The sequence below is a fragment of the Xenopus laevis genome, chromosome 8L, assembly GCF_017654675.1.
Source record: "Xenopus laevis strain J_2021 chromosome 8L, Xenopus_laevis_v10.1, whole genome shotgun sequence".
NCBI classification, from domain to species: domain Eukaryota; kingdom Metazoa; phylum Chordata; class Amphibia; order Anura; family Pipidae; genus Xenopus; species Xenopus laevis.
This window is the reverse complement of record NC_054385.1, coordinates 99,106,553-99,119,405: the sequence shown is the minus strand read 5'-3', so window position 1 is coordinate 99,119,405 and position 12,853 is coordinate 99,106,553.

The window sequence follows — 12,853 nt, the reverse complement described above, 5'->3', positions numbered from 1 at the left end:
TTTTGAAGGACACTTTATTGGAACCCAGTTCGTTTGTTTCTATTCGCTAGTTAGAACTTGAAAAATAGTACTTGCCACATCATTTGACACTTTCCAATAGGGAAGTGTTAGGAATATGGGGAGGGTGTCAATGTAAAAAATGATTGGGGTCAGAAATGTCTCCACTTCGGAACACTATTATTCATTGTGCCTGCCTTGTAGTAACACTGGGGCTGAGTCAGTTCAGCGATGAAACTTATATCATTGTTAATCTTACTCATAACTCATTGCAGTCCATGGAGACTTCTGGAAATAACATTTTTTAAAGACTAAAGGCCTAATACTGGGTTATACCAGATAGTATAAATAATGCATTGGCAGGTGCAGAAGAACACAAACCTGACCCTCACTGTACATTGCAGTATTTTATATTTACAGTATGGTCTGTGAAAGCTCCTCCAACTCAACTTAGTGCCCTGTGTGACTCTTCTGCAAATCCTCTGAACCTCTCTTTGGGGGGAAATTTACTAAAGGGCAAAGTGGCTAACAATGGCGAAAATTCACCAGCGTGATGTCATTTTGGCACGATGCCGGTATCTGGTGTAATTTGCTGGCATAATTTCGCCAAGAAGATAGACTCTGGCGCAACTTTGCACTCTAATGGCAGGCAAAGCTTTTGATTTTACTGACCGTTACCTCTATCGCCAGACTTGCCTTCGCCACCTCAGACCAGGTGAAGTGCAATAGAGTAGGTAGGAGTTCCTCAAAAAAAAGTTGAAAATGTTTCAAAGTCCCAAAAAACGCTGGCATTTTTTATTATTTAAAGGGTGAAAGACTGAAAAAGATCATACATTTTTTTGGGGTACCCTCCTTCCCCCTACATTTGCTAACATATGGCACATAAACTATACACTGGGCTCATGTGTACGGCATTATAGCAACTTTATTTAATTTTATTAAGGTTCCCTGGCCTTGTGTAGTGTAATGTATTTGCTGCAGCATATACGACCACTGTATGTTAACTGCACGCCGTATGCAAATTAGCCAACACTAGTGTAACTTCTAACTGCTGAGCGTAATTTCGCTGGCGTAATTTCGCCAGCGTTCGGTACCCTGTGCACAACTTTGGATCTTTAGTGAATTAGCATTGTCCAGACGAATTTACGCCTGTCGAAGTGTTGCCATGTGCGCGAAGCCAGAGCTGGTGAATTTTCGACGGTTAGTGAATTTGCCCCTTTGTGTCCACACCAGAGGAAAGAACATCCGTGACCGACCATAAGAAGAATGTAGCAGGGCTCACATGAGGGCAGCAGGGGTAAGTAGAAATGTATTTAATCCTGCCCAAAGCCCTCACAGTGCAGTGGCCCTTTCTATGCTGCTCATAGGCTAAGCATCCCTAAACGAATGCCAACAATTTTCTTGCAAGACCCAGGACAAGGAGATTTCACATGGAATTGGCACCTTATTTATCCTGTTATGTGTAACTGGAGGTATTGTACATAAATAGTGTTCCTGGAGGTACAATATTATACATGAAACTGTATTCTTGGAGCTGATATATATAGAACAGCAATGCATGTATCCTACAATGTATACTTGGGATATTATGCATGAAATTGGCATTATATTTATTCAGATGTGCTCTGGGGGGCATTATACATGGAATGAACACTATATTTATCCTAAACCTTGTGTTTGCTGGACTTAATACATGGAATTTGTTATCCTGGCTTGTGTTCTGGGGCATTATACATTAAACTGGACGTGGGATAGTATGAAGGAATGTGTGTAGGAAATTATTAGCCTCGCCAAACACAAAAAACACAATTCTGCCTACAATGCTGCTTTTCATTGATCTCACTGCCCCACGTCACCTGTAAAATACAGCATAAATCAAAGAGAAAGCCAGAAATGTAAAATCTATGCAAAGCCCCTCCATCAGTCTGCTATTACCTCTCCTGCACTCAGACTCAGGCCAATTATATAAATGGATATTGTGCTCTTAAAGCGAACACTGACGAGTTTTTGAGGCACCTTGTAAAGTGCTGGTAACATCCTCATAAATTAAATAGGGAGTGCATTATGTGCTATACATTATTTGCAAATTTCCCAAACCTCTGTGCTTATAAGTGTAAAATATACACACAGGACAGACGTGGAAATCATTACTGGGAAATCAGGCTGAACACAGATTAGCACAATGGATGCCTGACATTTGCTTTCTTGTTTCCATAACATTATGGACTGTTAATAATAAAGGCATTATGCCAGATACATGTTTAGCCGTGAAAGAAACTGACTAATTATTCTGTTTCTTTCATTGCCATCTCCCACCTACACTGTTCTTGGACATGGCAGCAAATTACTCACAGGAGCTTATTGTTCCCTAACCCCAGTGCTCTCACATTGCTTTTATCCATTAGCACATGAGAAATGGCAAGTTACTTTGAAAGAAATTCAGAGAAAGTGGTGAAAATTCAGTAGTTTGTTGCTAGAAGATTGTACATAAAAATCTACTAGCATGTCGTAGATATGTATATTAGGAACTTTGTAATTGTTTAACATAATTGTTTAATTCAAATGATTATTTAACATTCATCTTTTGTCTTTCTCTGGTGTCTCTCTAAAGTAAAATAGTAAACGCAACCTTGTTGCTACTGATGCCTATTGGTCAGCCCCTCCTTTTAATCCTGTTTGTGACATTGCCTTGTTGCTCAAGCCAGTTACCCATATTGATATTCACTCTATATGGGGAGAATTTTGTATTCAGAGTATTATAGGAAAAGTATACCCCCAGAATGAATACTTAAATAACAGATAGTTTTAACCGACCAGAAATAATAGAATTCTGAAGTGGCTAGAAGCTAAGAAACTTGTCAAGCATGGTTTCCCTTTCATTTTATATCTATGACTGTTTTTAAAAGATAAATAAAACTATTTTTTTTACTGCCTATACTCATGTGCTCCTTGAACTATCTTCTCTTTGCAAAACAAAATGAGCTCCTCCCTTTCCCCAATCTTACTTTACTTCCTTCATCTGCTGTATCTGCTATAAAACTAGGTTGGATTAGAATAACAGGCCCATAAACTAGAGGATATTATGGGGAGAAACGTGCAAGAATAATTGTAGGAAATAACAGTATAAAAATAATTATTTTAATTTGCTAATGGAAAGGGGAAATATTATATGTGCCTGTTTGAGCAATAGGAAACAAGAGCAGTAGATGATAACATAACAGAAATACAAATAAGCTGTTAAATAACTGTATTATCACTTCCAATAAGCTGAAAGTATGGAAGTGATAATACAGTTATTTAAATAAGTTGTTCTTCTTCCAAGCCCTATAGAATAAATATTTTAGGGTTGCATTTGGAGCAGGCATGTTAACTAAAAGAGCTCCAGTAGACAATTGCATTGTGGGTTACCCTTGTGGATATGCTTCCTGACTCATCTTCAGCGACACAAAGATTTGCCACCCCTTACCACCAGGGGGAGCTCTTTTGAATTGGAGAACATCATAGAGCTGAGTAAAAGTTGTATTCAAACACCTCGAACACAATAGTCCTACAAGGAAGACTCCAAGACTCTTACTTAGCTTGCTGCCAGGAGATAGAGGGGGGAAGACTTGAAATTAGGTTAACTTTGACATCACGGATTCCTTTAGGAAAAATACAGGACTACACAATTAACCTTACCAGGATACAGTTAGTTTTAGGGATGCACCGAATCCACTATTTTGGATTCAGCCGAACCCCTAATCCTCTGCTAAAGATTCGGCTGAATACCGAACCAAATCCGAATCCTAATTTGCATATGCAAATTAGTGGTGGGAAGGGGAAAACATTTTTTACTTCCTTGTTTTGTGACAAAAAGTCACGCAATGTCCCTCCCTGTCCCTAATTGGCATATGCAATTAGGATTCGGTTCGGCCAGGCAGAAGGATTTGGCCGAATCCTAAACCGAATCCTGGATTCGGTGCATCCCTAGTTAGTTTGAATGTAATTCTTGTTACTTTTACTCGAAAAACATATAGGCAGTTTATTTGGTTCCTTATAAAACTGACCCCGGAGTCTGAATGTGAAACGAATCATAGACTGTAAGCTCCACTGGGGCAGGGATGTATAATCATTAGGGGGAAATAAATGCAGATATTAATGTCCACACCAACCAAAGAAGTTGTCTGGGAGTAGAATTTGGAAGAAATTAGCTATGTTCTATGAAGAACAGTTGTAGCATATTGGAGCTTCTCTAACAAGGTAGGGTATATTCTACTTCACCTTGCCATTGACTTCAAGGCATTTCTCTTTATACATGGTTCCTAGGCTGTGTCTGAAGTTCTACCTGCTGCCATACAGAGAAATAATCTTCCATTCATGTCCCCTGGATGTCTCTGTAGTTCTACCAGCTGTTATACAGAGATATAGTCTCCCAGGCACAGGCATCCCCGCCCCCCGGGCTCTGTAGTTTTACCTGCTGAGACACCTGCGGGAATTTATCATTAAATGACAGCAGTGCCTGTATGCTATTGATAGCCCAGGGGATACAGAGTGACTCAAATGTAGGATGAATTAAAACAGCTGTTGTGTTAAGGGATTTTGGAATAAAGGTCTCTATGGAACTTCAACTTATTCACTTAATTTTTTTCTTGCCTCCAAAGTAAGACATAAAGAGTTCATTTGATTTATTTAGATTAATAGATTTTATTAACTATGGCTGTCATTTATGGGATTTATTTTTAAAGGTACAACATGCCCCTTTGTTGAACAAGTCAGTCACCATGATCACCCAACCTGCAGTAAGTGGAGCCAGTAGGCAGGTGGCCACATCAATGAATCCATCTCCAAATCCACTTTGGTCTGAATACGTGATTGCAAATGCAACCCAAGACACAAGTGAAACCACTGTTCTAAAATATTCCTTTGGTAACACAATTTTCTACTATTGATGGATGACTTCTCAAAGCTTTCCTGAGCAGAAGCCATCATCCTTGATGAAGAGCTATGTTGATATGATTCCCTGCTGCAGATATAATTGATTAAGACACCATAATGATCATGGGCCTGTGCACTAGAAATGCTACATATAAGTAGAACTAGGCATGTACACACCAATTATGTTTCTTGTGACTCATGGCTTATTAAACATTGTGATTAATGTGATTTATGCCCCCCCCCTGACCTTCAGACAGTGAAGGAGATACATACAAAACATCCCCAGTATTTCTATATACATTAGGTTCCTTTCAGTGCCTTAGTGCATCCACCAAGATATACTTTCCATTTCCAACATCTATGTACAGCTGATATACAGTCAATTTAAAAATAACATCCACAACAGGAGAGTGTGAGAGTGTGTGTGCATGCGCCCATGTTTATTATCTAATGGATTCAACCTGATGTAACAGACTTCTCTGTATTATTTGGAAAGCCCATTAGTCAGAAGCCCCCTAGTACTTCCTTGGGTAAAACATTTTTTATCTTGGTCCTGTGCTCCAACAGTGTTTTCTTGGGAAGCTTAATGTCCCATTTTTTTCCATAAAATGACACCGTCTTCAATTAGAAACATATAGAAGTATAAAATGTTACAACCTTGCTAGAAGCAACTTACAGCACACATATAAATGTTATGTGAATATTAGAATGGTGTGTCAGTAGAAGGATAGCTTTCATTTATTTGAAGAACTGGAACATGAAAAAACTGTAGCATAAAATAAAATGTGCTTTAAGGTAGTTGCATGTAAGGTCTCTAAAATCTTCCTAAGCTTTTCGCTATAGATTTGGTCAGCTGCCTTTTTAAGTTTCTTAAGTAGGTCAGACAAGGGCTAGAGCTGGACGAGTGCCACCAGGAGAATTCAGAGGAAAGTGAGAACGTTCAAATAACAGTAATTAAATGCATGAATAACAGGTAGTTGGACGTTACACTAAGGTCTTAGGATAAGGATTGCAGATCATCTAAATCTGGAGACACAATAATGAATTTATCATAAAATGATAGCGTTAAAATACAAGCCCTCTGCCTATCTAGTTTTCTCGAGCTTTAAGCGTTAAAAGCAGATGTTCCAGTTGCTTGTGATTTATAAAGGTTGGCTCAAATTCCCAAGTTGTGGTTGCAAACATCCTTTATAGTCACTTAGTTTCAGATTCATTACATCTTGCAAAATGGATGATCTCCTACGGAGGTCAAATGAAGAACTTTTATTTACCTTCACATCCATGGAACCACTCTGTATAACTGCACTAAACATCAGTATCAGACACATGTGGATTAATAATGGGGTTTCAGAATTATGCCGAATAGTTTTTTTTTTTTTAACTATAGGGGAATTCACAGAAATGCATTAATTTATGCCAAGGTAGAAGTCACCCATTAGCTCTGCACTACTTACTCAGGAGTATCCAGTTAAAACCTCTTTTGTGAGTCCCACTCCATGCCTTAATTTGTTTGTTAACTGATTGTGTTGTGCGGCAACCCTGTACAAATCAAAGACAACAAATTTTCCCACCATATCAGCAACCATCATGTGTGCCCTAATTATACCAAAGTGAACTTGCCTATGGGAGCAGGCAGTTGCTACTACTGAGTGATGTATAATGCCATACCTTAAGCCAAGAATTAGTTTAGAGTTAAGTGAATCTCCTTTTATTTAGCATTATCCATTGTAGCCAGGCCACTTAAAGGGGACCTGTCACCCAGCCACAAAAATCTGTATAATAAGTCTTTTTCAATTTAAACATGAAATCCAACTTCTATTTTTTTATTAAAGCATTCATAGCTGTTGTAAGATCATTTAACAATCTCAGCTGTCAATCAGATACTGTCTGCCCCTCCTCTATGTTTTAGGCATAGAGGTGGGACAGACAATTACTTTCACTTTCCATTCAGCACTTCCTAGATGTCACTGCTCTTCACACATTCCCCTGTTCTCTTCACTGTTTAATTGTGTAACCAGGGCATGGGGATGGATTCCATTCTGGTGCACAAACAAGATTCTGAGATGATACAAGGCTTGTCTTAATAACACTGCCCACAAAATGGCTCCTGCCTGCTTGCTATAATTATGAATTCCCAGACTGACGGAAACAAGATTCAAATAATTTATATTGTGTAATTAAAGTTAATTTTGCTTGACTGATGTGATAAAATAGGTTTTTGAATCATTTTTTTTGGGTGGCGGGTCCCCTTTGACTGGATCTTAAACATTGTACCAGGCTACGTAACTGGATCTTAAACATCATGGTGACACCTTACGGATTTGTTGGGTTTGGTTCACCAGGCCTCATACTTTCATTGCCTCAAGGATTGGGCTGGATGAGTATAGTCCCTTTTTGTTGGGGGGGTCAAACCAAGTTAAGTAATTGGAGGCTTCAAGGCCATTTGGAGAAACTTCAAAGCAGAGTGTAAGCCTAAAGGTTCCTCACAAAACACTGCTTTGGGACCAGTGAGCTAGACCATAAACTGAATTCTATATATCTTTACAATGATGGAGGAACATTAAATGTTCAGAGTCTGGCAACCAGATTAAGTGAAATACTAGTTTAAGGCATATGTTGCATAGATAATGGGCTGCCAGCCTATCTCTGCCCCTCTGGCAGCAGACTTTTTTTCCCAAAATCCCTGTATCTATATTTTGCAAACAGCGTAAAAGCTGATGCCCAATGCAATAATTTGTCTAAAAATCTGTCCCTCCTAAGGGCTGTGCAAGTGAAATCCACTGACACTGGAAGAAGGGACATTTAAGAACACAGAGGAACAAGGAAATCCATAACTAAAGCTTTGAGGTGAGAGATTCATTGGAAAAAAAGAGAGCTGGAATAAATAAAATGTATCTCCTTGGCTCCTGAGACTCCATTGTAGCCCCACTGGTAATGACAATACAAACTGGCCTCTAGCCGTCTCATGAAATCAGAAAATCCAAGAGAAAAGTCCAGCAGATTTGGCATGTTGTTTATTTCATTTCTGAGATCTCCTCTCCATATTGCCATACGTACAATATATACAGTAAGTTGGGGGTGCTAATGCATAGCCTCAATTCACATTCATTAAGTCATGCTTAATAATCAGTAAAGGGACATTAAACATAACATTGTTGTAGAAAGTAAACAGTACTCACAATACCTCAACCATGTAATAAACATATATCACCCTTCAATACCCGAGAAATGTCAAAATTCAGTTTGCACAGAGACAGTACTCTAATCCCTTTAATAGTCTTATAATATTTTGAGCATAGAGTGTAAAGAAAATTATCAGGCTGGGTAGTCCGTAAAATTGGTAAAATCAAGAAAATGTACCATGCTGCTATGAAAGTTACTTTTTTTTCTTTTTTTCCACACATTATGCTGAGCTGTCAAGATTTGGGCAGAAGCTGCAGAATACTTTTTTTTTTTTTTGAGCAGCACCAAGGGGAAACATCAATTATTTACTTACTTAAACGTGATCAAAAGGCTCAACCCGATCATTTGAATGGCCAGAGATCAAAACAAAAATTTGGAGACATGTATGCAGTGGGACAGGTTTGATGCTTCTGTTGGGAAACTGGTAAACACAAATATCTTTTATTGCAGTGGAGCTGCTTACAAATCTTTTTGTTGGGAAGGTATTTCTATTCGGATTAACCACACTTAGGTGGTTATGTAATTAAAGGCTCCCTTTGCCCAGACACTTTTAGGGTCCTATCTGTCATGTTGTGTAAAACAACCAATCAGCAATTAGATTTCAACAGACAAAACAAAAGCAAAGACAGTATTATTTGCAGAATCACCGGTGATGTTTTTCACAGGATTAATGGGCCCCTTAGGATCCTATTTATCAAGTTGTGTAAAAAGTGGAATGAAGCATTACCAGTGATGTTGCCCAGAGCAACCAATCAGCATTTAGATTTCAACAGTTATTAACCAGTTCACTGCTTTTGTTTGCTATGAGCAACATCACTGGTAATGTTTTACTCCACTTACACAGCTTGATAAATAGTCCCCATATTTAGTGTCCAACCTGCAGCAACTACAACTGTCAACACACCAACAAAGCAGAGACAACAAAAGGTTAGATCCATTGGCATTTACTCCCCTTCATCAAAGCACTGTTTCGTATGCAAATGACAAATCATAAGAAGAACATACATCGCATGTGCAATTGTACAAAGCAAAGGCATGTAATCTGTGCTTTCCCTTTAACTGTTAGCAGCTTGTATTCTTCAGAAGTGTCGTTGGACAAAGAGCAATGCAGTACTATAACCACTAAAAGTACCAGCTGCCTCCTAGGCCAGTGAATAATGGCAGTGCAGGTTCCCTTCTGCATTCAGACTAATCTGGCCAAATTTCCAGGATTATTTTGTGGGTTTTTTTGGTGATATATGGGATCCAGTAACCCTGTCGCAACAGTAATCCAGATGCGCTATCATAATTCATTTATTTGCAGAGAGATAGTTAATTAGCAGCCAGAAGGTGGGGCATGAGTAATTGATGTGTTCATTTCAAACCTTAGATAGAAGCCAATGCACTGAGATTTAAAGCAGCTTTAGTGGGGCTAAAGCCAAGCAGGGTTATAGAAAAAGGATGGAAACTGTATTCTCTGGAATGCACAGTGCACTAGGCCAGCAGGTCCTAACCATGCAGAAGAGGCAAGCAGAAACAGAACTTGGCATCTTCATTAAGAAGCAAAACATAAAGACAAATAACTTTGACCAAAATGCCCTTCTGACAATGCGCCCCACGTGCCTTTATCTCACCTATATCTCCATGTTTAATATTTACTATCTGCTCATTCTAGGTTCACATTATGATACCGCAACTTACCTAGGACCTCTCTTTGGACATATTGAAAGTTGTACGAATTGTTATAGATATTAAAATAAAATATTATTTTCTACTGCAAAATATATTGGGCAAAGCTATGGCCAACGTAAAACACCACTGATTACAGGAAAAAAAATAAAAGCTAGCTTATATTATAGTGTTTCATTTGATCACACAGTGCACATATTAATTCTATCTCCCTGTTTCTGCAATAGAAGAGGACGATTTAAATTTAAACCACCCTCTGTCTGAATTCCTTTCTGTACTCACGATTATGGCAGGCAGCACTGAGTAGTTAAAGAACCAAATTCGATGAGCAGCTATTTTTTTCACCAGGGCCTCGTATTTATTATGGTAACAACAATTAGGTCAACGTGTGTAATTAATTACTGTTTCTATATACATAAACAGTTTAGAGGCATACAAAATTTCGGGGCTATAACAAGAATTAAATTTTGCAGTGCCTATTCAGTATACAAAGAGGAAAACCAGTGGGTTAAAGGATTCCCCCCTCTCCTCCTACATTGATTCTCCAGCAGTATTGCAATTATAACAGCTAACGGAACACTAAACTCCATTAAAGGGATTGTTCATAGAGAGTGACGTTCTGAGACAATTTGCAATTTGGTTTTATTTATTTTTTTCAGTGCAGAAATTTGGTTGCCATGGCTCCTAGCAACCAGACGAAAAAGACAAATAATTAAAAAAAAAAAAGCTATAAAAAATAACGAAAACCCAATTGAAAAGTTGCTTAGAATTAGATACACTATAACATACTAAAGGTCATACACTCGACAAAAGCTTATATTTAAAAAGTGTTCTGCCTATTCTTGATTTCGTTTTTATTCTTTTTATAAGGCACTGATGGATCATGAGTTTTAGTTGCCCTTAAATGCACTACAGACCAATTAAATGGAAGTGAAAAACATTTACGATGATAATAACGCTTATTTATTGGGCTTCTGCTTGAGATGCCTATATAGTGCCACTCTGATCTGAGATGGGTACTTTCTTCTCACTGTTAAACTGTTAAAGCAAAGCTAGACTAGATTGAATCCAAGAAATGAAGTACCTTTCCCTATCAGCCTATAAACAGAACCATCACGTGTTCTCATGCCCATACTGGCCTTGAATGCCTTATGTGGTAGCAACTGGCCTGAGGGTGTAGAGGAAACAGAAGATTATTCTAAAGGCACTCAAGCTGCAGGATTCAGGTTCACAAATACTGGGGGATTATTCGTAAATTAATCCAAATCAGCAATCTCAGTAATGGCAGTTTAAACAGAGCAGGGCCACGGTATAGCTTCTGACAGTTTATACTTCCAAAAGAGTAAAAGGTCTAAAAGAACAGGAAAATAATATAGTTGGGCAGGCATTCTACTGAAAGTATATCTCTTGTAGAGCTGATAAATAGACCCAAACCCTTATATATCAGTATGTGTCATCTACATGTTTAATGTACACAATGCAGGGGAATATGCTGCTGTTTTATAAAAACTCAATAAAAATAAAATAAAGAAATAAAGAAAAATAAAAACATCTTTGAATGGTTCAAGGGACCTCTGCCACTGACTTCTACATGACCTTGACATGTTTTAGCTGGAGTATTTTCGGATTCAGGCTTTTTGCAACTTCAGGGGATAATAAATCTCGAAAAATTCAAGTTTTTTTCATATCCCGTAATTTTTTTTCTGAAACTACCCTTGAAAAACTTGAATTATTCCGGAAAAACATAACTCAAGCTTTGATAAATAACCCCCTCAGTGACGTTTGCCTCTGTCCAAGGGACAAAAACACCCATGTAATTAGGTTTTGGGATAGGCATGTTGTCTCTTCAGACTTGCAGGAAATGTACATTTTCTTTAGGAGAACAAGTCAGTTACTTAGCGTTAAAAGGGTAGTACACTTTAAAAAAACACTTTTCATATGTTATAGAATAAGCTATTCTTAGCAACTTTTCAATTGGTCATTTTGTCTTACAGTTGTTGAACTATGTGCCTTCTTCTGACTCGTTGCAACTTTCACATGGGGGTCAAATCTGTCACTGTGAGGCTATAATTTTTTTGCTTAAGTTACACTTTATTACCTATTTTTCTATTTAGGCCTCTTCTATTAATAGACCATTCTCTTCAGGCACACCACTGCTTGGTTTCCAAAGTGGAGGGCTGGTGAACAAAAAGCTAAACATTCCAAACCCCCACACAATAAAAATAATGAATATCAAATGCAAAATGTCTGAGAATATCACTCTCTACATCAGGAGTGCCCGTACTTTGCTAATGTGAGGTCTTTAAGTGATGTTGGCCTATTAGGATCTACTGTACGTCCATAAAATTATTGTTAGCATTCTGTTCCATGGAAAATATTACTTTATTGTTGATTTATGCAAAATTGTATATTGCTAGATTTAAAAAACAACTATTTCTTATGTGACCTTAGTGTAATAAATATCTGAATGAAAAGCATGAATGGGGGGGTGATATAGACAAGCTGTTTGTTGACAGTGTCTTGAGATCTACTGATCACCAGCTAAGGGTCTACTGATAGATCCCAATCTACCTTTTGGGCACCCCTGCTCTACATCATAATAAAAGTTAATTTAAGGGCAGGGGCACACAAAGCTACTGGGGGGGATTAGTCGCCCAACGACAAACCACTTCTTCTTCGGGCGACTAATCTAGCTGAACTGCCTCCCCGCTGATTAGAATCTAAATAGCCGGCGGGATAGCACTCGGAGCGCTTCATTTTCTGAAGACGCCCAAAGTTTCCTCGTGAGACAACTTCGGAAAACGAAGTGCTCAGAGTGCCATCCCACTGCCGATTAGATTCTAGCAGGCGGGAAGGCTTTTTCGGGAGATTAGTCGGCCGTAGAAGAGGTGATTTGTAGCCGGGTGATTAAATCTCCCCAAATCTTAGCGTGTGCCCTTACCCTAAATGTGAACAACCCCTTTAAAAGGTTGTGACTTACCAAGCACTGGGAAACAAGAGGTTGCTAACGCTCACATGCAACTACTTTGTGACAACTCTTAGCTGTATGTCCCAGCATCCTCACCAAGCCAATATCATTATAACACTAGGG